The 24,340-nt window shown below is 39.6% G+C and overlaps 1 protein-coding gene and 1 non-coding gene across 2 annotated transcripts in view; one reads left to right on the top strand and one right to left on the bottom strand.

Moving 5' to 3' along the window:
- Positions 1-24,340, bottom strand: part of SNX32 (sorting nexin 32) — a 463,165-nt gene that overhangs the window by 215,202 nt on the left and 223,623 nt on the right. The window lies entirely within an intron of this gene.
- Positions 1,697-1,854, top strand: LOC122793790. The gene has a single exon (XR_006363536.1). It is a non-coding gene; the product is annotated as a U1 spliceosomal RNA (small nuclear RNA).

Raw genomic sequence — 24,340 nt, 5'->3', positions numbered from 1 at the left:
TGCTTATGATTGGCAGTGAATTTTTACAGTGTCAGCCTGGCACCCAACCTTCGGAGAAGACACACACACACACTCATACACACACACACTCATACACCTAGCTGCATGTCTTTTAACATTCAGTTGGTCACAGGGAGGACATGCAGACTCCACACAGAAGGCAATCCATCTGGGAATTGAACCAGAGACCCTTTTGCTGTGAGCTAACAATGCTAACTGCTGCACCACTGCAGCCAACATTAACTACTAGCAATGGAAGGAGACAATAGCCATATGTGACATAGTGGCATATAAAACAGAGAAAAGTGTGCGTTTTATAATATACAGGGAGTTCAAAGCTAGACAATACATACTACTAAATGCAAAACTTTATTAAGCTAGAGACAGAGAGAGATTTTTTGCCAAGGATGCCTTTAGTAAGGTAAACCAAAATAAACTGTCAAATGTGGTTTTGCTTTTCTGTGGACAATTGCAAGCAAAAAGCCAGCAAAGCTGGTCTCATCCAACCCGCTGTTAGACATTCTGACAACACATAAAGACAGTATCTAGCCAACTCAACTCTACACAACTGTTAACTTCTGATTTTGTTATTCAGTTCTTAGCATTCTGATAATCAACTACCATTATCAACTACCTTTAGACATTCATTTTATTAAGATATTCTGCAAGATAATTTTATAGGATCTGGGAGGGGCTTTCTGTAAAATCATTACCCTGCATTCCATTTTTAAAGGAAGTCAGAAACTGCTGTGCTTTTGTACATCACATTATTAATAGTAAACAGTACAGGGGAGTCAGGGGTGCTGAATATCTGAATGCCACTTACTGTTACAAGTGTGATTTCCCATCTCTGGCCCAGTAATCAAGGAGCTTGAATCCTCACCACTGACACTAGACAGGGACATTCACTTGGAATAAAAATGGATACATCCGGTATTCCAGATGCCACTGTCTGCATCAAACACAATTTCCCTTAAGAGCACACAGGGAACACACTCAGTCCGGGATCTGGGTTGTTTTATCTCTCTCTCTCTCTCTCTCTCTGGGTCCCCAATAAGATTCCCCACTGGCACAGCTGTAGAGTTGTGTCCTCAGCCAAGAGTCCAAGCTGTGTTTGTGGGGGGCGCATATTTGGGTCACACACACACACACACACACACACACACACACACACACACACACACACACACACACACACACACACACAAAACTATAGATAAGGTCTGTTTAGCATTGTTAGTTCATGTGTCAGCATATCTTTAGAATGTGTGGATAGATTTAAACATTTGAATCCAGTATGGTATTAAACTATTTCTGACTTTGAACAGACCTGAGCAAAGGGCGTATTTAGCATACCAGTGCCAGGACTTCCTTAGGCAGAGAATGTTGCAGCAACAGAATTAGCTCCTAAACAAAAAATGATAATAACAAAAAATGTATGCAGTCATCACCTACTTGGCAAATTATGCTTAAGACTATTTGTGTTGCAAAATGCAGTATTGTCAGTTTTAGCTATTTATATTAATCATTGCAATAGACTTTTAAAAAATATGGCTTCTAATGGGGCTATGCCAGTGTCTCGCTAAAGGGAAACTGTTGTAACAGGCATGATTAGAAAATTATTCTTTAGAAAGTATTTATTTTATTTGATTCTGCTGACTGCTCCTGGCTGCTGGTAATTCTTGAATATGCCCATATATTCTACCTGGCAGGGGGAATACCACGATCAAGAAGGTGGTTTCCCCAGGATGAGGCTCTTCAATTGCATACTTTGTTTGGGTTGACCCCTATGATTTCCCCAAATGTGGGAAACTCAACTGCATAATTTATGTTAGTGGGGGAAGTGCATTTTTGAATATGGGAGGGGTAGCATAATGGTTAAGGTGTTTACCTAAAAGACACAAAGTGTAGGGTTTGATTCTCACATAGGGGTAATTGGCTAGGCTTAAAATGACCCACAAGGGCAGTTAGCCTAATACTTATCTATGAACTATGAAATTATGTGGTTTGATATGCCTGCTGTAACACATGATTATCAAGTGAGTGCTTCTTCTTTAGAGTAGATTAACTTTGGCAGCTCTAGGAGTGAGTGGCCAGGAAATAACAGCAGATAGCAATAGTTGCCATCATATGGTGCCTTGCTGCTGAAACTAGCTTTCACAGAGTCACACTCACACAAACATGCCAGCAGATTCAACCATGTGCCTCTTCATATTGTTGAAAGTGCTTATGCTTGCCCTTGTAGCAGTTGTCTGAGAGCTAGTAATTACCTGTGGCCTCTATTGCCTTCCCCACTGCTGGTCTTCAGACTCATTCTGTCTCCCAAAATAGGAAGCAAGCCATTGACCATTTGCTCCACTTCCTGCAGACAGCCCTCTGGCACCTTAGGCACTTTACAAACCTGGAACTGAGCATTTGCTCCACTTCCCACAGATGGCCCTCTGGTACCTTCGGCACTTTACAAACCTGGAACTGACCATTTGCTCCACTTCCTATAGACGGTGCTGTGGCACCTTAGGCATATTACACACCCGGATCATCAATGTAGCAGTCAGCAGCACCCCCTCTGCAACTATCAGCCAGCTAAAATATTTCAGTTTGTGATACATGGTACTTTCCAAAGTAATGTTATGTGTCTTGTGCCAAATGCTTGGGAGGACTATCATACATAGTGGATGTATCCCTACTATTTAACAAATGTCCATCTCAAACTATAATTGGAACAGTGTATGCATTTTGAAGCTACTCATTAAAAGACACATTGAAATGAGTATAAAATTGACCATAAAATAATCTAAAATTGGAGAAAGCATTGGAGAGAAAATGTGGCAATCCTTTGCGTGGTTACATTGAAAATCAGGAATATGCAGTCTAAATTACCCCATTTCATTTGCATGTTATTACAAACGAGACCATACCAAAATGCTTAATCTGTTGTAACAGAACAAGTCACAAGTGTGTATTCATATCACTTCCTGAAGAAAAGTACAGGCCAATCCTAAGGGAATCTGGATAACAAAGTTCGCAGATGACTGCAAACTGGGAGCCATTATTGAATCTCCAAATGACGTGGATACTCTACAAAAGGGCCTTACAGAAACAGATGCTTCGTGCCAGAGCCATGGGCTCAAGCTCAATGCCAAGAAATGTATAGTTATCCCCTTTGGGAAAAAACATGTACCCGTGAATTACCACATAGGTGGCAGTACACTAAACATCGAAAGTGTGATAAGAGACTTAGAGACACAGGTGGACAGTGGTCTCACCTTCGATAACCACATCGCCACAACAGTCAGGAAATCCTTCTATGTGGCACACCTCATCACTAAGGGCTTTTCATCCAGAAAAAAGGAGGTCATTGTCCCACTGTACTCATCCCTCATTAGACCCATTATAGAATACAACGCCCCATTTGGTATGCACCTCTCAAGACACCTGCAACAACTGGAAAGGCCACAGAAATACCTCACTAAAAGAACCGCAGGCCTAAAGCAGATGCCCTATGCTGACCGCCTTAAAAAACTCCATCTATACTCTGTCGCATATCGTCTACTCAGAGGCGAGCTCTGCTTAACATACAAGGCCATGTCAAACCCAGAGCTGTTGGACATGCTACACTTAAAGAAATCCCAATTCCTCAGAGACACATGCTCCAGGGATATAAACCTTGTCATCACAATAAACAAAACATGCTGGAGGGATAGATTCCTGACCCAGAGACTCCCCAGACTCTGGAATAGACTGCCCATACATGTCAAGCAGAGCGCCTCTTTGGCCCTCTTCAAAAGGAACCTTGACGATTGGATGGGAGAAAGGAAATTCACCCCAGGGATCACGTCAGTCGCCCTGCTAGACAGGGGTCCAGGAAGTAAATAGTGTGGGAAGAAATAGCCAGGAAATTGTTATGGCTAGGCTTGTACAGGCCCTCAGGCCGATAGCCTAGTACCAACCTATGAACCTATGAACCTATAAAATTAAGTCTACTGCATGAAGCAGCATTAGATCTCCCAATTGTCCCTGTTTTGGAGGAATATTCCTATTTTAAGGTCTAATTTACCCCTAGACATGATGTACCTATTTTTGGAATTATGTCCCTATTTTCATCCTTGATTTAACCCTTCCGACATTTTCTGAAATTCCCTCATCGCACATGATATTTTGAAGCTGCCTAATACGCAGTAAACCACAGTAGATGACTAATATACTAATGACATCAATAATTTAAAGAAAGAGGACACACATCTTACATCTCCCTTTTTCAGTAGCAAAAACAAATGGCCTTGTGTGGTAAACATTTGCAATACAGTTCATTAAAATCCACTGATTTTTACACTGTTTCTTTGATAATGTGCTTATAGTATGATGCCAGTTTTTTAAGTGTCTTTAAGTATAATATTCTGCAATCTTACTGGAAGCAGGAAGGGTTATTTGCTATTCAAATTTTATGCTAATTAGATGTCCAGATTTTTGGCTGGATGTTTTTACTTTTCAAGGGCATTTGTCACTATTATCATCGTCTACAGGTTGATTGGTATAAATAGCCTTCACTATCAAAAAAATGAATGCTTGGATATGTTTTAACTTATACCAATTGTAATCCCTAGGGCCTGGTTTATTTGGTTACCTGTGGATGTTGTGACAGTTTCTACGTTGGCAAAACTGAGAGACAGCTCAAACGTAGAATTTATGAGCATATGAATGATATCAACAAGTGCAATGTCAACAATGCACTGTACAAGCACACTCTCTCATGCAGCAATGCCAAGGTTTCCTTCTTTGTGTTAGAAACTGTATCCAAGGAACTCAGAGGTGGGCCCTGGGAACACAAATTGTAATAGAGAGAGACCTATTGGCAGTTAGTTTTAGAAGCTAACAAAGCCCCGGGTCTCAATGAACACATTTCTCTTGTACCTCTACTCAAATTAAGGGCAGCTAAATTATGAATGTATTTTTATCTCATACTGATGTCTTTTTTAAAAATATTTTATTCATCTAGTATAAATATTTTATATGTTTTTACAAATTCATTGATTGTTATTTCTATTTATTTTATCATTTGTGACATGTTCCACTTCTAGTACATATGTAAATATTGTTTTTTATTTGACAAGGTTATTTTGTATTAATCTAGTATATTATTTCTATTTTTCAGTTTGGGTTTAATTTTTACCTTGTATTTTAGGTATGTCTCTTTAAATCCTTGATTGATCATTAATTTATTTAATTGATGTATGTATAAATCAACCCGGGTTTAATGGTTTTCCATTTCTGATGAAGTCTAAGAGTTACTTGGACGAAAACGTGTGTTTTATTTCAGTTGCGTTAAAATAAATTTGTGTTTTCCATCAGTCAGTAGTTTTGCCCTTCATTGCCCAGTCTTTGGTTTTTTAGTTTGGTGTTCTGGACTGTGACTCTTCTTTCTTGGATATTGTTTTTCATGGAGTTTTCCGAAGGGCATACTACTTCCAACCCTTCACCAGCAGTTCATACGAGAAGTGAAGTTGGAAAATTAAGAAAGCTTACAGGTCAACTTTCACAGTTTCTTGAACTACTTACACCCTTAACACAAGGGCTTGTATCTACTCTTCAGGCTTCGAACTTGCCTGGTAACCAGGAAGTTATTTTTCGTCCCGGGGGTCATACTCGATCGAATGCAATGTCAGCTACGTCAATTCCTCATAGCGCAAATCCGCAGGTGTCGGTATCTGATAGTCAAGCATTCAATTTCACACCGGCAATTTTGGCTTCTAACAACAATATGGAATCGACTGTGGATGGGGTGAATGGAGTATCATTGGCAACCGGGGACCTTACTCAGTTTAAGCAATGGCTACAGGACAAACCTTTGTTTCAAAAACCTCCACCTGCTGTTGGTAACGATGTTTGTGTGGACACTTATTTTACCTCTTTGGACAAACTGCAAAATGCCCTGATCAGGTACAAAACACTCTGTATCAATAATTCATATCTTAATGAATGTATTAGGTTATATATTGTACCGAAAGGGCTTCGGGTATTTAAATACCCAAATAATGTGATTGCTAACAGTGAATTTCATCAGGAATTGCCGCAGATTTTTGACAACTGTGGCCTTGATATTATCAAAGCTATTATACACAATAACAATCATGAAATGGATGTTTTACAAAGGGACATCGACAAGTTCAATCTATGTGTCACTAATGATTTATTTTATGTTGAATGTGAAAAAAACTATTTTAATTTGAAAGTGCAAATTGATAAAAAATGTGACGGATTACTAAAAAGGAAATATAGAAAGTTAGATACGGCCATTAGGGATTACAAGGATGGTAAACAATATCCCTTACCTAAAACTTTTTTTTGTTCAGCACATTTCGAGCCTGTTGAAAATTTACAACCTATTTCTGATAATGATGGTTTTCATCATGACAATATTGTTAATTTATCTACGATTGTTGATGATGGCCATGATGAAGTAAATCCACAGAGATCTGATAGGCTCCGGAATAAGAATAATACTTATACCCAGGTGCTGTGGTAGCGTTGTCGCCTCACAGTAAGACGTTATCCTGTTCGATTCTCAGCTAGAGCGTCTTCTGTGTGGAGACATGCGTGAATGGGCGTACCTTCATTGAAGGTTGTGCGTCAGGGCCGGCAACTCAGCACAAAAATCTACTGCCAATGATTAGCGGACCGGAGTTCCGCTGTGGCGACCCTTAACTGCGAAAAGCCGAAAGACACAACAACAACAACTTATACTCATTTTCACCGGGGATCTTACCCCCAAAGGAGGGGGGACCAGGGCGATCTACCATCAGTAACCCACCTAGCCAATGTTAATCATGAGCAAAACACGACACATGTGGTTAGTAAAATTGGGTTCCACATATTTAATTATAGTGGATTGGATATCACTGATGATTTTTTCAATTTATTTATAAACCGTTTTAAGTTTGTGCCAAGTAGGAAAAGTAATTTACCACAGGTTTTGTTGGACTTAAAAATGTTTACTAGACGGCTGAACTTGTTGAATATTTTTGGTGACGATCCTAATCTTCCTGTTTCTCTTTGTCCAAAAAAATTGAGTACTTTTAACCCTCCACTTCACCCCCAATTGAGAAATTTGGAAAATACCATTGAAAATGAAATCTTGATGATAAAGACAGAAAATTATTGGACACCTTACATTCTAATTCTAACATTCGTGTTATGGAACCTGATAAAGGTGTGTGTGTGTGTGTGGGGGGGGGGGGTAGTCATTATGGACAAAATTCTATATGATAGTAAAATGCATACCCTCCTCCACGATTCATCTAAATATAGTAAGGTTTCTATTAACAAAATCAAAATCTCATATAAGAAGATTGATTTAGCATTAAAAGATCTGTTTGATCAAGGTGTCATTGATTATAACACCTACCAATATTTGCTTCAACCCCATCCTTGTGTATCCTCAATTTTTGGGATACCCAAAGTGCATAAGTGTGTGGAAGACCCCCCCCCCCCACTTAGACCCATTGTAGCATCGGAGGGAGCAAATATCTCCCCCATAGCTAAATACTTGGATTGGAAATTGAAATTTCTCTGGGGTGGTGAACTCCACTTTCTTAAAGATTCATGGGAATTCTTGAGCAAGATCAAACCGGAATTGTTAGTACGTAATCTTTTATTTACCACCATTGATGTGGTTGACTTATTTTCAGTTATTCCCCATGATCTAGGCTTGATTTGGCTTGAGGAAGCACTAAGGAGTAGACCAGGGGTTACTGACAATGACATTTTACTATGTAATGAACTGGCAGAGCTGGTCTTGAAGAATAATTTTTTTTATTTTTCGAGGGAAAATTTTATCGCCAAGAATCAGGAATTGCTATGGAAGCTAGTTGTGCCCCAACTTTTGCAGACATTATTGCATCTGTGTGGGAACACAAATTTGTGCACCACTGTGCTTTCCCCCAACATTGGAATTTCTACTTCAGGTTCCTGGACGATGTTTGTATTTTTTGGTTGGGGGGAGAAGATCTTTTGAGGGATTTTATTTCTTATCTCAATCAAAGTACTGATTTCCTTAAGTTACGTATCATGTTGATCCATCTACCATTCATTATTTAGATGTTACATTACAGAAAACTGATTTAAATTTTAAATCTGTAATTTTTAGAAAACCTACCTTTTCTAATGCATATATCAGTTTTGATAGTATACATCCTTTTTATCAGAAAAAAAGGTCTCATCAAGGGTCAGTTCGTGTGCATTTGTCGCATGACCTCTGATGATTCTGATTACTTTTATGAATATAATGTGTTACAACAGATGTTCTTTGAGTGAGGTTACCCTGGTGAGCTTATAGATTCAATCAGGGCAGAAGTCACACATGGTAGAGATACCATTTATAGGCCCATTTTAGGTATGGGTACTGGTTTTTCCAATAAACATGATTGTATTAGTTCCTATGAGGCTGGCTACAGTAGGGCATTTGTAAATAATTTTAGTTCCAATGCCCACCACATTAAGAATACAGTATTAAAAGAGTGGGATAAGTTTTCAAGTTTTACTGATCTACCTAATCTAAGAGGTAAATCCATTAAGGTAGTGTTCAGGAAGGGGCGAAATATTAAAAATTGACTTGAGTCCGTCAAACATGAGGATGTTTTTGCTCACATAAAGAAAGGTACTTATAAATGTGGGGCCTGCAATCAATGCTCTTTTATTAACAATAAAGAACAGGTCCCCCAGTAGAGCTAAAACATTAACTGCCAAAACTTATACCAATTGTAATTTCCAGATTCTAGTTTATTTGGTTACCTGTGGATGTTGTGACAGTTTCTACATTGGCAAAACTGAGAGACAGCTCAAACGTAGAATTTATGAGCATATGAATGATATCAACAAGTGCAGTGTCAACAATGCACTGTACAAGCACACTCTCTCATGTAGCAATGCCAAGTTTTCCTTTTTTGTGTTAGAAACTGTATCCAAGGAACTCAGAGGTGGGCCCTGGGAACACAAACTGGAATACAGGGAGACCTATTGGCAGTTATTTTTAGAAGCTAACAAAGTCCTGGGTCTCAATGAACAAATTTCTCTTGTACCTCTACTGAAATTAAGGGCAGCTAAATTATGAATGTATTTTTATCTCATATTGATTTATTTTCTAAAAATAATATATTCATCTAGTATAAATATTTTTATATGTTTTTACAAATTCGTTGATTGTTATGTCTATTTATTTTATCATTTGTGACATGTTCCACTTCTAGTACACATGTAAATATAGTTTTTTATTTGACAAGGTTATTTTGTATTAATCCAGTATATTATTTCTATTTTTCAGTTTGGGTTTAATTTTTACCTTGTATTTTAGGTATGTCTCTTTAAATCCTTGATTGATCATTAATTTATTTAATTGATATATGTATAAATCAACCTGGGTTTAATGGTTTTCCATTTCTGATGAAGTCTGAGAGTTACTTGGATGAAAACGTGTGTTTTATTTCAGTTGCGTTAAAATAAATTTGTGTTTTCCATCAGTCAGTAGTTTTGCCCTTCGTTGTCCAGTCTTTGGTTTTTTAAGTTTTAAATGTAGTACACATTTACTAATACAGAACACTATTATGTATCTTCTAGGGTAGATGCCACTTATCTTAAGATGACTGCTGCTGTTTCAGACAGTACACATGTATTGTTCAACTCCAGCGTTATTGTAGGGTCATGGCTGATACATTATCTGCAGGGCCTTCGTCTCAATTTTAGTACATCAGATTAGATTTCTCCATCTGCAGCCCACTTTGGCATGCATTCCGCTTGAAGGGCCCTCTCACATCTATGGTATGTGATAACAGGAAAGAGAAGCAGCTACTTCAAGGCTTATAAACAGGCTTTAAGGTTGGCTATTGATGGAACAGCATGTGCATTCAGAAATGATCACGCTGTGTCTTGTATTTCAAAAAAGGACACAGCAGTCTGAGGAAGAAGGAGAATTAACAAAAATCCTGACTGTACTTTATGCAGCCAATAATTCTGATGTCTAGCAGAGTGGAGCAGAGTATCACAGGGATGGCGGACATGAAACTAATAATTCGACTATATACTGCCTTAAGACATGGAAGTGAAGAAACAAAACAGGGAAAAAGCCTCTCTGTACTGTATACTCCAACAGAACAGCCCCTTCTTATTTTCTTCAACTGCATGTTTGATTGATGAAGTTAAGATATCTGTGCTGCCCCTATGAAACTCTTTCCCCAGTTTTTCCCCTGATCTCTCCCAAGCAGCTCTGTATATGACCTGATGACTTATAAAATATTATGTCCTCAGTATTTATGTCCAGGATTTAAAAGACTGAATGGTGGCATATTAGGTGAAGTTTGCCAAGGGGCATTACTGTTCCTAAAATTCTAACACAATACATGTTGTGATGTTTTGCATCACCATAGTTTTGAGTTTTTTTAATTGTATAATATGCAATTAGAAGGCTAGAAATACTATGAACTGGAACACTATCTTTCACTGGTGTACTGACTACTATGCTATCTATACTATAGTATTGCTTTAAGTTTGATGCAATGCTGTTTATCTAAGCTACTACTCTTTTATCACTGTAACATCATGCTCCATAGACCTAGTAATCCCTCTCCTTCTCTTGGTATCAGAGGAACAGGACAGTAGAAGGGAAATGCTATTGTTGAGAAATGCACTCATCACCCTAAAAAGTTGTGGGGTGTGAAGGTAAGAACATTTCTACATTTCTGTTACAGTGGGTGTTTGATAACCCTAAATTGAAACAATTTCAATTAAATGCCTGGATGACAGAGTTTTAATACATGTTATGCACCTATTTTCTGAAGACATGACGCAGGTATTATGAAAACCTGTAAATGACGGAATGGGTTTCTTCCTCCTCCAATGTTGTGCATTAATGAAATTGCTATATATAAATTCAAAGGTTCCCAATTTGTAAGCGATGTAAGGGTGCCCCTACAAAAAATTAATAAATAATAACACACTTGTTTCAGTCAGTGCCATTGGAGCACATGCTATTTTGCAGTTTCAGTGACTTGTGACTGCCAGAGTGATTTTCTGGTAACTGACTCTCAATCTTCTCCAAAGTAACTTTTTGAACATACTGATGCCCAGCTACAAAAAAGTGCATGTAGAGTGACGCACTTCTTTCTAGAAGCATCTGATGTAAAGACCTCATAGAGATTGGAAGTACAGCCTGACTGTGTGTTTATGAAGCATCCTATCAAACATCTAAATGCTACATGGTACTGGAAGCAAAAAAAATTGTAGGAAATATTAATGTAAATAATATATTGATGTCTCTTCATGTAGTGCCACTATTGTTTTTTTTTTCTGTTTTACTGTAAATGCCAGTCTACATGTACCTAGATTTGTTTTGCTTGTGATGTAACAATGCAACATTTTCTTTTGTCATCTCAATCACCTAAATTGTGTATGCTGTCTTTTTTCCTCCAGTATTTTCTATTTTTCTGTTTTACTATAGAGCTTATTTTCCTGGGCCTTTGGTGGTAAACAAATGCAGTACATAAGTACACACACACACACACACACACACACACACACACACACACACACACACACACACACACACACACACACACACACACACACACACTCTTGTGGAAGTTAAGAAATAAAGCATTTTTGAGCACTTTATTCTGCTATTTTTACCTGGTGCCCTATGTCCACTGACAAGTCTAAAACCTTCTCATTTTCCCTCTAGACTTACCCTGATACATCTGGGGCTGAAATGGAATCTAAGGGCATCCTGGTGGTCTTGCCATCTCCTTCATCCTAATGACCTACCCTTTACTGTTCCTCTTCCTTATGGTTTTCTATGGTTACATCTAAGGGGTGGGCATACAATAAGACATGTAACATATCACCCCACCTCCACAGCAGCTCAGCCAGGTCCATCTCCCCTTTCTCCTCCTCTGATCACACCCTCACAGCGATACCGCCAGACTCCAAACTAATTGTTGCAGGGAAAGCTCATGTAACCACCCATCCCTCTCTGTCAGTGTTTCAGACACACAAGCTGCTGACCAAACCTTGGTCTCCTGCGTCACAGCCAGGGCTTTATCCCTCTAATCAATGGAACTGGCCAAAAGTCTTTTTCTTGGGTGTCTGTGTGTTTAGTAAAGAGAGAGATATTATTTGTAGTTACAAACATGGCCTAGCTGCAACTGTTAGAAATTCTCTTACTGAAAGGCATTTTATTACAAAATTGGAAGATATGGACTCTGAAATTCAATTCATTCCTCAATACTAGATGAAGACTAAGCAGTCTGAAAAGTTACAATGTGCCATGTTTCATATATCAGAGAGAAGTTCAGGAATTAATGTGAGCCTAGACCAAACCTGCTGTTATTTTACATTTATCATTTACAACAGCAGAAGTTCCTAAAGGACTAGAAATGCTTATGTTACTGAGCTAAAGAAGTGAGCCAGACTATGACCATTTAATAACAAAAACATTCTGTGGTATGTGAAAGGATCAAATAGCTGAAAGCTATAAAGAGGAGCAGACAACAGCTTATATAAAGTTGTGAATTTTTGCAGAGTGAGTGTAATTATTAGTACACGGTTAAAAGAATTAACTGAAAATGTGTATCTAAGATAAAATATAGGTGGAAAAAGGAAACATTAAGAAACAAACAGAAAAGTACAATTGTGTTAGGTACTTACCATAATTGAAAATTTTGGGGTAGGTCACTGCTGCACATTACTAGGTCTTGGGAATTCCTGTCCATGGCAGCCCAGCCTCTAATCAGCTTGAATACCAAAGAATTTCGCCAACACCAGCTGGTGAACACCTGCCTTATCTGCCATCAGGAAGTCAGTGGTATAAAAGGAGTTCTCTGCCTCACCATATTCAGATCGTTCTTGCTCCATGGATTTAGGCTGCATCTGCCCTACAGGAGTAGAAGGGTGGGGGAGGTTATGGGGCATTGTACCCACCCCAACCCCCCAGGTAGGTGAAACGATAGAGAGATAGGTGAGAAGGACAGGCTGGTACTGCAACAGTGATATACATGAACATTTACAGTTATGTTAAGTACATAGTACAGTTGTGTTATGTACTTAACATTTACAGTTATGCTAAGTACATAACACGACTGTACTATGTTCGTCAAAGTCACTGCTGTGGTATTGAGTCTTTGGAAAACACCCAAAGCTAAGAGTAAAGGGGTGGTTAGTGAGAGGTAAGTGCCAGAAATAGAATGGCAGTGGTAAAACTGGCTCTGGAAATGGCACCAAGGTTGTAGTACTTTGTGAAGGTATGAACAAAGATCAAGAAGCTGCTTCCAGGATGTACCAATTTGGGGATTCAGGAAGGATGTGGTTGCTGTCTTCACCCTCGTGGAGTGGATTCTTATAGTACTGGCTATCTGTGTTCCATGATGGGAGTAACACAGGGAATTACATCTGACTGTCCATTTGGAGATGGTCTCCCTTCTTTGCTTTCTGTAAAAGACATCAGAAGTTGATCCACTCTTTTAGTAAATTTGGCTCTGTGAAGGCAGAATCTAAGCTACCAATGAACATCAACAAAATGCTGGATGTTTCCCTTGTTTTGTGGATTTGGGAGGAAGACTGGCAGTTGAATGGTTTGGTTAAGAGAAATCTCTGACACAAGCTTTGGTGTAAAGTTAGGGTTAATCCCAAGGGTGATTATCCTTGTGGAAGATCAGGGAAGGCTCCATGCCCATAAGGGCTTGTAATTCAAAGATATGTTTGGCAGAAGTCAAGGCAAGCAAAAGGGAGGTTTTCTAAGTGATATTTTGACGGGAGCAGAAGCAAGTGGCTCAAAGGAAGCATTTCTAACACAAAGTTGAGGTCCCAGTTAGGGACAGGATATAATACCTCCAGGGGGTCCTCAGTTCTAAGATTTCCCTAAGGAATTGTTCCTTATAATCTCAAGTCTCCTAAGTGAGCCCTAGGCCAAGTCTGAACTGTCCGTGGTCAGGATCTATTAGGATTTCTGATTCCTTTAGCGAAGACCAAAGCTGGCGCTGATGTTTTCTTTCCACCATAGGAGGGTGAGAGTAAACAAGAAGGGACATGGGCAGGCATGCAGAAATATCAGAAGCACATACCCTGACTGAAGAGTAAGATGACCTTTCTTTGTATAAGTTAGATAGGTATTCTAGGACCTGGGTCCTGTGGACATTATGTCTTTAGTTTTGCACCAAATCAAAAAACGTTTCTGCTTAGCAAGCTATGACTTTTTGGTACTCAGTCTTCTAGCTTTTTTGAGAATGGAAATAACATCTCAGGAAAGAATATGACTTGAAGGAATTAGGACCAAATCATCCAACCTGTCAGATTCAGAGTGTTCAGTCTGGGATGAATGACAGACCCCTTGCTCTGAGTAAGAAGGTCCACGCACAGTGGCAACATCCTTTTTTCCCAACAGAGAGAGACAGAGAGAGCAGGAGGGAGAATCAGTGCTGTTTGGGCCACTGTGGTAATTTCAGGATCATATTTGGCCCATCTTCCCTTAGTTTCTGCAGTTCCCTGGGAATGAGGGGTAATGGAGGGAAGGCATACATGAAAAGGCCTGTCGAAGAGTATCAGTAGGTATCTGTCCTCCATGCTCCTGCCTGAAGAGTTCTGGAACAGAACTTTCTGACCTGTCTGTTTTGAGTAGAGGCAGATAGGTCTACTTATGGAACACCCTACAGGTGGACCAGGTTTAGGTTTAGGAAAGTTTCTCTTTTCAACATCCATTGACTTTGGTCCAAGAGAGTTCTGCTCAGACTGTCTGCCAAAAGTTTCTCCTGTCCCGGGATGTAACAGGTTATAGATGACAGCTACAGTTATTGGGCTAACTGCCAAAATTCTGCAGCCAGTCTGCACAGATGGTAAGAGTGAGTACTCCCTTGTTTGTTGATGTACCACATGACTGTGGTATTGCCTATCAGAATTTTGAAGGGCCTTGGTATCAATTTTTTTTTTGAAGGCCCATGTGGCTAGAATGAATGCCATCAACAAGTTTATGTTTTTGTTCTTGTTTGGCATATATCTGTCACATGTCCTTTGTAATTTCAAGTATCCCAACTGTGCCACACAGGCCAAGTCTGAACTGTCTGCAGTCAGGATCTATTAGAATTTCTGGTTCCTGAATGGGGACTCCAAGGTTGGCCCTGATGTTCTTTTCCCACCATAACATCTACTTTTTTAGAAAGGATTTCTTGTTGAATTGAGTCAAGATTTGCCCCCAGGAAGGCAATTCAGGACATGGGGCATAGATGAGACTTTTGGATACATAGGGTAAGGCCCGAAGTCTGAAAGCAGTTCATAGTGGTTTGTTTGGGTCTGTGGAGGTCTTCTAGTGACAATTTAGATAACGGTAGATGTGGACCTCTTTGGTCCAGGAAAAGACAATTATTGGTGACTGACATTTAGTATACACTTTGGGTACAGGATATTAGCCAAATAGTAGGAAACACAATTGGAAGTAAGCTCCCCTGCTCTGAAACACAGGAACTTTCTGAGTTTCTGTGCAATAAGAATGTGAAGGCAGGTGTCCTTCTCCTCCAAAGTTACCATCCATGCCTCATTTGCATAATGAGAGGTTGCATCTTGTGAAGATTAAGCATTCAGGGAACACTAATAATCTGTTATTTTTTAAAGTTCTAGTATGGGTCTGCATGACTCGTCCTTTCTTGTAAACAGGATGAGCTGGGAATAGAATCCTACACCTGCCTCTCCTGGGGGGGGGGTCTATATCATAAGACTGCCAGCTAAAAATACAGAACACCCTTACCTCAACACTGCTTGACTGAAAGCAGGAAATGTCAAATGGCCAGAACAGCTATTTTTTTTTCCCAGGGAAAAAAATCACTGGGCCATTGTTGGGAGTTTGTCATTTCCTCCACTGTACTACAATCTTGGAGTAGGTATATTTAAGTGGGGAGGGGGCAAAGCCCCCCACTTTATTTTGTCTGTTTTTTTTGGCCCAGCAATTTTTTCCCTGGGAAAAAAAATCGCTGTTCTGGCCATTCGACATTTCCTGCTTCCAGTTAACCAGTGTCGAGGTAATGGTGTTCACTGTTTTTAACTGTCAATGTAGTGATATAGACCCTTCCTGGGGGGACAAACTGAATGGCGTCCTGCTGTTAGAGGGGGATCAGATGTCTCTGCTGCTCTGGGACTGAGAAGATTTCTAAAGGGGGGAATGCTTCATAGTTGCAAGCAATAGCCTTTCCTTATGGTTTGGAGTACCCACTTGCCCTGGGTGATTTGTTCACAGGCTAAAGTGAAGAGGGAAAGCCTTCCCCCTAGATTCCTGAAGTGTCATGGGGAGGCTGGGGGGATTTGGTGTGGAAAGTGTAAGGAGAAGTACAGCTTCTCCTTGCTGAGTCCTGGGTCCTTAGAACCCCTCCCCCCCGGGATCTTCACTGAGCACTGGGTTGTCACTTTCTATGATACTTTGTCTTTTTCCTCCTAGGTGGCTTAGACTTTTCTTGCTTTGGAGGAAAAGGAAAAGGCTTACTGGGTATCTTGGAGGGAAGAAGATAGAGTTCCTTGATGGACTTCATAGTCTTTCCATTTTCATAGTCTCTGAAACCGTCTGTCAGTTGGAGGTCCAAACAGAAACTCCTTGTCCAGGGGTTTTGCTTTGACGTGGTTTGATATGAGTTGGTTTCTCAGCCAGGCATGTCTAAGAGTAACAGACTTGGTGACAGCTTGCTACTAGGATGCATCTAAAGCATCATAGGCACATATGAGTGAATGTCTGGATAGCTGGTGGGTAACTCTGCACAGGTCCTGGATGTCCTTAGTGAGGCTCTTATCTTGGATCCCTCTGCCTTAGATTTAATCTATTCCTTTACTGATTCAAGGTGTTTGAACATATGGAAATGGCAGTTAAGAGCTCTTAAAGCCAGCATTGCTGAGTTGAAGGTTTTCTCATCATATTGATGTAAGATTCTATGTTCTTTAGCATTTGGCAAAAGGTTCTTGGATGAAGGTCCTACGAATCCCCTGGGAGACTCCAGAGACAACACAGCTGGGTCCTCCTTTGGATCCTAGTAAATGTGCTTGCATCCTACAGATGCAGTCTGGCTTCTTGGGAGCAGGGGAAGTAAATCAGGCTGCAATGATACGTTAGAGAACACATTATCCAACACTTCATGGACTGGAGGAATTTCCAAAGGTCTAGGTTTAGTCAGTCTTAGAAGTTTTTTATGCCTCGTCAGTAGTACCTATCGATAAAAGGGACTCCTTTGCTTAAGGTTTGTCCCAAAATAAGAAATTTTACAAGAACCAAAATTAATGGAAAGAATTTTATTTTCAAAGGTAGATTTGATTGTGAACCATATGGGATGGGTTACATAACTGGTTGTGGCTGCAAAGGTCCAAAATGGTATGTGGGTCAAACAAAACCTAAGGTAAAAATTCATGCTTTAGAATATTTGGGGGACATCAGAAATTGTAATTTGGAAAGTCCTGTGGCTGAGCATGTTTACAAAGAAAAGGGTCTGATAGCGGTTTCTTTTTTAGTGTACTAGCTGAACCTCATCTTCCCAGGGGTGGTGCTTTTGCTAAGAAGCTTAATGAATTAGAGAATAAAATTATATTTAATTATAGGACATTATTCCCTAAAGGTTTAAATCTTGAGACTAATTTATATTTTTAAAATAAAATTTATATATATATTTTTTTATTAATAAAAACTCCAATAACAAATTACTGAATGTATGTTATTATTATATAATATTAGAATGTATTTAAGGAAAATATTTTTCTATTTGTTTGCAAACACAGGTTCATTATGTAATTGAATTATTATATAATTAATTAACTGTGTCGTACCTGTACAAAATGAGTTTTATAATGTAATTTTATTATCCTGTGAAGGTGAATGGCTGAGGTACCAGATCAATCAGATCAGTGTTGAATAAAGTGGTCATAGAAAAGTTCAGTGTGCTTTTTTTGTTGTTGTTGTTTTCTTCGTTATATGCCTGGTTTGAGCCTGAAAGAATGCTCTGAACTCCTATTTGAAATTCTCTTTCATTCTTTGGAGGGTATCTCCAAATGAAAGTTCTTCAGGTGGCAGAGTTGAAGGCAAAATGTCTTCAGAATCTGAATAAAAATACTGATGGGAGGGTGAGCGCTCCACATAAGCCATTTCCTCCTCATCAGAGTCAAAGGAATCGGAGTTCCTCAGGGGGAAGATGTTCAATTTCCATTTCCCAGAAAGGATATTCCAAGCATAGGTTCCTTTTCCAGGGAGGGCTGCCTGGATATCATGAAATTCATGACATTCTGCACCAGATTTTTTTAGCAAGATGGTGGCGCCTTGTGTGGCAGTAGTCTCTCTAGCTCCTGATGTGTGTTCTGTGTTTTTGTGTTAAAATTGTGGATTTTGTTGCAATTTCATCTGTCTGAGGAGTCCTTTCTCACTTCATTGGGTGTGCGGTTTGTCTGCAGCCATGGTCTGCTAGATCATTGGATTGTTTGCGTTTGGATATTTGTGCTGGTTGTGGCCATTTGGGTGGGTGGAGGCAGTTGGCTTTTGTCTGCTGAGTAAATCAGATTGGTTATTGTGGGACCAAACTGGTTCTTGAGGATGTTGCTGGTGTTGGAGATGAGACAATGACAGCGTGCATGGAGGAGATTGTGGGAGATCGTGGGGAGATCACTGAATTGGTTGAGGCTATTTGGGCCTTCTGGTGGTGACAGTGATGGTGGATGCAGGTAGCGGAAGATCCAACTATGTCAGACTGTTTAAATCTGGAGTTGAGGTTCTTTTGGTTGGAAGGAGCCTGACTGGGTCTTTTGGATGTTGTGGCTGTTGAAATGGAGTTAGTAGCAGTGTAGAGGGAGCGGACGGATGTAGTCACTGTTACCATGAATGAACCTTCCATGACTGATGAAACTTTCTGGGCCTTCAGTGGGCTTGGACTATGCTGTTGTTGTGTTTTTGTGCATTTATTTGTGTTTACGTTGTATATGTGCTTGTTTATGTGTAGATGAGCTTGGAGAAATGAAATATTCTTCAGCTGTGCATTTTTTTTTTTTATGTGCGGTCTGAAGGGCAATAAAGTTTACTGTTACTGTTACATTCTGACAAGGTCCGGTGAAGTGATCTGGGAGGAGGAAGCGGGTGACATGGGCAGCATTGGCTGGAGCAACCCTGACTACTGCTTCAATTTGCGTGGCTTGGGCTTGTGTCTGGTTGATGACAAGGCCTCAGGAAGTGGGCACTGGTGGGTGTCTGTGACCTTGAGCTGGTCTTCATTTACTATAATCCCTCCCTCATTCTGGTGCCTGGAAATATCCTTTTTGTATTATAATCAGAGGGATTCTGCACTCTCTCTCTTTAACATTGACTAATGAATTGGAAGATAGGGCTGGAAAGTGTCTCTGGACCCAAATGACACCAGCCTGGTTTTGGCTAGCAAGGACATGAATTTGGTTGAAGACATGGATTCTTACAGAGGGGTCTCACCTGAGGACTCTGGCCCACTAGTTGTCAGAATAGGGGGTTGTGTATTTTCATCACCTGTATTGATGACCTAGAGCTAGTTGGGTAATTGGACATAACTGGGATGTCACTGATCCCCCTGATTTTCTTCTCCTTACATTTTTTTCAAAAAGTGGCTTGGGGACCAGCAGACACCATAGTGTGTGTAGGCCAAGGACTACTTTCCTAATATACCTGCTAAGCAAATCAGCCCTATGCTTAATGGTCCTATTATTATAGTAGACACATAAATGGCAACTAGGATGTCATGCTTTGGTCCTAGATAGATTAGAAAATAGGAATGATAGTCACTGCGCACAATTTGTTTTCAACAACAAAAACAGTTTTTCACCCTAACTGACGTTAATCAACAATCAAACAAAAACAGAGAAAGTAGGATCCTCAACAGGTTAGTTAACTGAACTCTCTGGTCTCAGGTCTGACCAATGGACTGGTGATGATGCAACTGAATGTGTTATGCACTGGACTGACACGGCAAGAAAGAAATGAATGTGGCACTGGCAGACAACACCTTTATACTGCTGACATCCTGACATGGGACAGGAAGGCCATCCACTGGCTGGAGGACACTGACATTCTCGGGTATTTGGGCCAACTGCAGGCTTCCTGCAGTCAGGAAGTCCCAAGACTCAGTACTGCAACGATGACTATGATGAACATATGTACTGCAGTAACAGTGATGATAAAAAAGCCTTGTGATGCATAAAAAGTATGGCACAGTTGAAATTCAAGCCCCATGTACTAAGTGTGGCTATTAGAATGGCGGGAAGATGTGTCGTATATTAATCAGTTTTGCAGAAGTTGTCGTAGAAAGAATCACTAGTGAAGAAGTGCAAAAGACAAAAAGTATCTTCAAAAGAATTTGCAAGTTGCAGAACAGTACGAAAATGAGTTGTTTGTTTGCAAACGGTGACGTCTGAAAATGTATCAGCAACTGTGTGATAACTATCCATGTCCTACTGATGACACAAACTGCTGAGAATTAGTAAGCAAAGCATTGCATTTAAAATAGAGAGAGCTGCAGAGCATAATATTATGCTTGAAGATACTTTTGAAGTATTGGGGGAAGACAGCTGTGAGTACATTGGTAACATATTCAAGGTAGCTAGTAAAGCCAGTGTATTAAATGCTACTGACATGTGAGTATAAAATGATGAAGGATAAGATTATTCTTCACATCATAGCACTGAAAGAATTTGATTGACTTAACAATTTCGGTTATTTGGCTTCTAAACAGCTAGAATGGTAAAAACAAATTCATAGTATGAAAGGAGGGAATGTGGTCTTGTATGCATTTAGGAACAGATACACCAATGAAAACACACCCCATGCACTGTGCAGAGCCATATCAATGGCATGTTTAATGAATATGTTCAGTTATTTACATGTTAAGGAAATGTGCAAGAAGAATACTGCAAACAAATAAATTCTGGTGCCAATGCAAGGGATACAAGCTCATAGGTTAACACCAGTAGCACTCAGAAGTACTACTGAGCAGAAATTGAACTGAATGGAAAGCTTATGTTCCACAAGAGGCAATAACAGCCAAATGAATTGGTCAATAGCTACTGCTGTAAATTAAGGCAAGCCTTGTATTTGTAGTGATCCACAGGATCCGAACAAAGTGAATAAATGAGAGGACTACTTATCCCTTAAATTTGAAACATTGATCTCAACAATCCCAGATGACAAATTACTTTTCAACAGTAGATGTTTTCATTAAAATGGGATTTCTAGGAACTGGACTTTGACAAGACAACTAATAGTGGATTAAGTAAATAAACAAACTGAGTTTTCAACAGAAAGGAGTTTTGAAATGTCTGGCAAACTGGTTAAAGAAGAACCAACATTAAAATATTATGAGCTGAATAAAACAGCTGTGATGTAAGTAGTTTCCACCCAAAATGGACAAGGAACTGTGATCCTAAAAGAACATATACCAGTTACCTATACCAGAGCATTTACAGATACATAAAAGAGATATCCTGAAATAGACTAGCAAGTCTTACCAACAGTGTAGGCATTTCAGGAAATTCCATAAACAGGTTTATGGTAGAGAATTTAAGGTACAACACAGATTACAAATTCTTGCAGAGCATGTTCAGAAAGTTTTGTACATGGCTGCTCTGAGACTACAGAGGATGATGTTACTTCATCTGCAGAAATATGGTCTTAATTCTTTCATACATAGCCTGAGAGGGGATTTATACCTCCTGACACCTGTAGAGTCCCTGCCTGGGCAGCTTTCACCTGAGCTAAAATTCTGACATGGCAGTTTTCCATCCTACCTGTAAACAAATGTATATATCTGAAAACTATACAAGTTACAAAAAAAAGTTAAAATATGAAAGTTACTTGGCATGCCCTCATCATCACAATGGTGATATTAATATGTCAGCCAGACCTCATGGTAATTTTATAACGAGCAAGTAATTTGATAAAATGTAACATTTATTATTATAATTATGCAAACGAGTATTAATATCTCTGTAACCATAGTAGATAGAAACCAACAATCAATGCGATTTTTGTTCACGCAGAAGTTCTTTTCAGTTTTTTGCAAAGCAGTTTCACAGTTGTCATTAAGTTTCTGAGATGCTTGCCTAATTGTAAATGGTATGCATGCTTTCATATTTAGTTAACAAAAAATGTAAATATCTGCAAAGGCATGCTAGTTAGACATTAACTATCAGTACAAAGTTTTTACAGCATTGTGCATTCTTTCATTTGATACAATGGAGTACCATATAAACACCTTTGTGTTTATGTTATTATATAATTATTAATGTATGACATATATGCATAAGCAGCTAATCTCCTTCCACCAGAATACCTACAGAAAAGTGCAGAGGCCATTGCGTACCCCATTTCGATTATCATAAACCGCTCACTATCTGAAACCTATTGCCCCTCTCTCTGGAAGGTCTCCCATGTCATACGCTTCATAAGGGAGGTAACTCAGTAGACCTCTCTAACTACAGGCCAATAGCCATTCTATCACCACTGGCCAAAATACTGGAGAAATGCGTCCATAACCAGTTAACCCATTACCTCACCCAAAATCAACTCCTGGCCAACTCCCAGCATGGCTTTAGGCCTCATCATAGCACCACTTCCACCCTCTTATCCTTTTCTAATACTATCAACATAAACAGAAACAATAACAAACTAACCTCAGCTCTCTTCCCAGATCTCTCTAAGGCCTTTGACATGGTCAATCACCAGCTACTTATCCTTGCCCTGAAGCACCTGTCACTTAACTATGACCCCATTAAATGGGTCCAATCATATCTGACTGAGAGAATACAAGCAGTATTATGGAAAAATACTCTATCCATCCAACTACCTATTACTCTGGGAGTCCCCCAAGAGTCCATTCTAGGTCCCCTGCTCTTCTCTATCTTCATCAACGACCTACCTACCATTACCACCAAGGCCACTTGCATTCAATATGCAGATGACTCTACACTAATCTGCACAGCGTCCTCCTTAACTGAACTCATGACTCTAACCCAGAATACCTTCACTGAGGCAGAAAAATGGCTTGCTGACTGTCAGCTTCTCTTAATCCCTCAAAAAACCAAACTCCTAATATTTTACCCCAATAGTAAAACCACCTCACCATTTTTTTACTTTAACATCCAACAATGGCACTACTATCTCCACAGATATTCACACAAAACTCCTCGGGTTCACAGTGGAAAATACACTAAAATACGACTCCCATGTTAATCAAACAATCAAATCTGTCAACAAAAAGCTGGGCTCCCTCTAAAGGATCAAATCTTTTCTCACCCCATTAGCAAGAACTACCATTGCCCGATCCCACTTACTATCCACCCTACTCTACGCTTCCCCTCTTTACACTAACCTAAATAAAGCTTTTCTCACCAAACTTGCTAGATGCTATCACCAAGTTGCCAAGTTCATCACAGGTACACCCTATAGGACCCACCATTGTCTAAACCTAACTCAACTCGGATGGCTAGAATGGCCTAGCCTGGTCCAATATAACTAACTCATAGCCCACAAGGTTTTATACCTGAATGCACCCCTGCATTAAACAATATCATGAAACCATATAGCAACCTGAGGTCCCTGCGCTCTGCTGACAAGCTGCTGGTGCAAATGTCCAAGAGCAAAAATGTGGCAGGGGACTCACTATTTGCCAACTCAGTAGGTAAAACCTAGAACTCACTACCTGCCACACTCACTCTCCAACCCTCCCTAACCCTGTTCAAAAAAAGCCTCAAACACCACCTCCAAACACAATGGCAATGTCCCTGTTTAAACCCAGACTAACTACTACCTGCAGTTTGTGGATACTCTGTCTACTCTTATTCTAACTGAGCCTGAACTATTAAAGGACCTAATTCCCAATATGAAATTTTCAATATTTGTTACCTTAAGCGAAGTCAAACCTGTTGTCTGTATGTTAGCACCTTACATATGAATGCATTTATTCAAATGTGTGCTTGTATCCTACTGAACTATGTATATTTACATGTACTTGCAATCTTTCTCTCTATTGTCTTTATGTAACTGCACTTTTTCTGGAGCTTTTCTCCCCGGGCCTCTGCTGAAAATGGACATATATCCAGTCAGACTTTCCCGGTAAACAAATGTAAAATAAAATAAATAAATAAATAAATAAATAAAATATTTCTGGTAAATAATGTAGGTTTTCAATGCTGCAAATGATTCCACTTGTCTGAGGAGCCATTCCTGACATCTGTGGTGGCTGGGCATGTGAAGTAGTGTTCTGCAATGTGTCCAGGTGGACAGTTCCTGAGATATTTACCAAAATATGATAGTTATACAAAAATGCCTAGTGCATTA

Source organism: Protopterus annectens, chromosome 2.part0 (genome assembly GCF_019279795.1).
Source record: "Protopterus annectens isolate FY-2018-M chromosome 2.part0, PAN1.0, whole genome shotgun sequence".
Lineage (NCBI taxonomy): Eukaryota > Metazoa > Chordata > Ceratodontiformes > Protopteridae > Protopterus > Protopterus annectens.
Note: the sequence above shows the minus strand (reverse complement) of the source record. Positions and strands in the feature narration are given on the sequence as shown.